Source organism: Penaeus monodon, unplaced genomic scaffold (genome assembly GCF_015228065.2).
Source record: "Penaeus monodon isolate SGIC_2016 unplaced genomic scaffold, NSTDA_Pmon_1 PmonScaffold_1262, whole genome shotgun sequence".
Taxonomy (NCBI): domain Eukaryota; kingdom Metazoa; phylum Arthropoda; class Malacostraca; order Decapoda; family Penaeidae; genus Penaeus; species Penaeus monodon.
The window spans coordinates 37,501-41,410 of record NW_023641512.1 but is presented as its reverse complement, the minus strand read 5'-3'; the positions used below and the strand labels follow the sequence as shown (position 1 = coordinate 41,410).

The window sequence follows — 3,910 nt, the reverse complement described above, 5'->3', positions numbered from 1 at the left end:
TAAAAATATATATATAATATATAATATATATATAATATATATATATATATATATTTTTATAATATAATAATTATATAAAAAATATTATAAAATATATATAAATTATATATATATATATATATATATATATATATATATTTTATATATATATATAATATATAATATATAGATATATATTTAAATATTTCTTTTCTATAAACCAAAACCGTTTTAAATCAAAACAAAAGTATTATTTGCAAATATTTCAAATGATATGGTTACAAGTCAATACATGAAAGGACCATAATGAGAGTAAGACAACAAAAAAATTCCCACCTCATTCTTTTGGCCAATGCGATGGCTCGATCGGGCCTGGAGATCCTGATGAGGATTCCAATCAGAATCGAAAATGATTACAGTGTCAGCAGACTGAAGGTTGAGACCTAGGCCACCAGCCTCGAGTGGAGAGCAAGAACAGGAAGAACTCCCGAAAATCATTAAATAGTCTCAAAAAGCTTCCTCGATCTTCTGACTTGTCATGCCTAAAAAGGATGAGACAAATTTTTTACATAAGACTGGATTCCATTCTAAGAAAGCCTCTCAAAATTACTATCATACAGCTAAACTACATTAGCAAAGTGACTTTGTTTTATAAAATGTAAGTAATAATATTTACCAGCTTCACACAATTTTTTCTGTCCTTTCCCTAAGACAAATGATACATTGTTTAAAAACTTACCACAAGTCTCGGGGTACTTGAATCCCTTAAACATGAGGTAATCCTCCATGTTTGTCATGAGCGGGTCATCTGACAGAAGAGAAGTACACGATGACCAGTAGCCTTCAGCTTAGGCAAAATACGGTCAAGGAGTTCAAACTTGCCGGGATGCTGGGTACAGGTCAGGCCGGGGAAGAAGTGAAAAGGTTAGTTATGACAGATTCTATCAAACACATCAATATCTGCTAATGTTTCATGCCATTGCTAGTATAAACTAAATAACAATTAAAAATAAAATCATTCACTAGTAATCTTTTTGATTATTAATACTGGATTCTACAACTCAGATCTATAAATTTCTTATAAACATCCTACCTCACATATTTTCTACTTATGAATACCTTCCTGCTTTAAACATCACAATAAAAATCATCAAGTAAGAAAAAAAATACTTAAGTACTTAAAAAATTAAATAAATAAATAAAAAAAACACTTACCCCTGCACAATGCCCCCAGCAAAACCAAAATGATTGCAATATGCTTCCTCAATGTGCTGGAACATGAAGGGGTGGTTGCACATTTTCGCAGGCATGATAGTGTTCATGAGGCCTTGGTGTTGCTCTTGTTACCCCTTTTTATCCTCTGCGCACAATAAGACACCCTTTGACTGCATGTGTCTATACAGTACATGTTGTAGCCCAGACATCTCGCATTTGATAATGTATTCAACCCTGAAATAAGAATGAGTATTTCCTCATTATTTCTCTTCACCTTTTTTTCCAAGTAAGAATTCCTGTATATTTTAAATTCTATTTTATTTTTCTATTATCTATTTATATTTATTTTTTCTACAAAAATTTTCTCCCATCATAAAAAGTAAATAAACTTATCACCTGCTATACCTTCTGGGAATATACCACCAACATATTTACTCTATCCACTTATATTCCAGCAATCTAAAAAAAAAAAAAAAAGAAGGAAAATGAAATGAAACATGGGGCCTTTTTATATACCTTTTTCAGGAAGCTGTGCTTCTACCCCTTCTTTAATCTTCTCAGCAAGAATGGTCTAAGGACCTTGTGCAAGCGACGAATAATCAAAATGGTTTCTTCTTCTTTCAGTTCCACCTGAAAAAATATGGATAAAAAGTCACTAAAAAGCAAAAACTTTTTAAAAACTTGCATTGATGAATTACCTTTCATATACTTACCATCTTCATTCTTATCTATAAGAATCTCAACCCATTCCAGCAATCAAATGTCCCAAAATTGGAGTATTGACAATAGTAGTATATTTGCATGGATATAAAAATTGGTAAAGAAATGCTTGCTAAACCCAAAATCATGAACAAGGCTTACCTCTCACCAGTCGTAGAAAAAGGGGCATTAAACCACTGCTCGAAGTTGGAGCAAGACTTGAAGATAGATGGCAGGAGGAAGTGAGGAGAGCCCACAATTCGGGAGCTTATTTTGAAGAGGTTTTCCCGGTGAGCAGCAGACGGTGTGGGGCATTGTAGAATGTGTTTAGTGTCTGTAGTAAATTTGTAAAAATATATTATGTACCTTTCAATGTGATTTTCATATTAATGTTATTTTTTAGCTATGCTGAAGAGTAAAATAATTTCTTGAAACCATGAAAAATTCATGCATTTTAAAAAATGTACATGTATATATAAAAATACAAATTTAGGCATGTTACCCTTTTCTTGTAATCCCTGTCTTTTTTAACAACCCCTAAGTTGAAAAAAAAACAGAGAATAGTTAACAAGTACTACAAATCCAGAGGTAACCCACCTGTGTAAGTTTACAATGATGGTTCTTCATTCTGTGACCTTCATCAATAATCATGTATTTCCAGCGGAGTTTGGAGAGCAACAGCCTTGTCCTTGATAGGACTCATAAGTAGTGAGCAAGACATTCAGTTTTGTGGCTCTCATCGGGACTTTGGAAAATGGGGCGCACTTGGGGTGACCCTTTTGGGTACACAACCACCTGCAAAACGAAGTCAATGGGTACCACTAAACAACCATGATCGAAGGTATCTTTCAAAAACATTTTCTTAACTAGCACTTAGCTGTCTTAATTTTGTATTATGTTTGTAACAATTTCTACAGTTTCCCCTTTCAACTGTAGTAGAGTATTTTTCATTCCAATCTAAAAACACCTGATGCAAACGCTTTAAAAAAAACAAAATCTACCTCTTTCGAGAAATATCACAAATATAACACACAGTATCACCCACCTGTACAGTTGGGGCCCACTTGTCAAACTCAAGAGCCAATGGAGATGGTGGAGAGAGGGACAAAAATTAGGTATGGCCCATTATTTTCTTGGTTTCAATCAGGTACGTGATAAGGCCAATGGTCTGAATGGTCTGCTAGACCCATTTCGTCAGCCAGAATACCATTCAGGTTTTGTTGTACAAGGATACTAGCCACTCCAGACCCTGGAAATCACATAATCACTTTAGCAATATATAAAAGTAGTGCAATCATAAAATATTTTTCCGTTGACAGCCACTAAGCTTTTAAATCTGTTTATATCCATCATTCAAGTTAACATGTACTCACCTTGATTTGATATTCCTTGAGATTGCCATTGACCATGATAGTGGCTTGCTCTTTGACTGTTTCCTTGATGGTATGTGCAATGGAATAGTAGTTCTTTTCTCCTGTGACATCCTGTATTCATCACCCTCCATTTTCTTGACATCTGGCTTAGTTTCCCCTTCAGGTCCCTTTCTCCTTCTCCTTCTCTTCCTTTTCTCTGCTGCAAAAAATATTTATTTATGAGACTATACAGCTAATATATATCAGTGACACAGTTATAATATATAGAGATTTACTGAGATATTCCACATCAAAACCAATTTCTTGCATATATACAAACAAAGGAATCTTTAATATATTTCCTAATTTGAAATTAATATCCTTAAAGTTATAAAACTAACTTGGAATGCAATCTGTAAGGCATAAGAAGAAAAACATCAAAGAACGAAAACTGGGAAGTATACCACAACTGCCATCTGCCAAATATTATCTAGATTCCTAGTGGCCCTTTCTCCCTCCTTCTTTCTCCTCCCTTTCATTCTCCACCTTCTCTTCCTCTTCATCAGATGACTCTGTGTCCTCTTCAGGCAGCACCTCCCAGCCGGGTTGGAGGCCAAGAAACACCTCTAAGGTTGCTGCTGTTGGTGCTTGCATCCCCACTCATT

The 3,910-nt window shown here is 34.4% G+C and overlaps 1 pseudogene; it reads right to left on the bottom strand.

Annotated features, from left to right (window-relative positions):
* Positions 1–315: 315 nt before the first annotated feature.
* Positions 316–3,910, bottom strand: part of LOC119569112 — a 12,821-nt pseudogene continuing 9,226 nt past the window's right edge.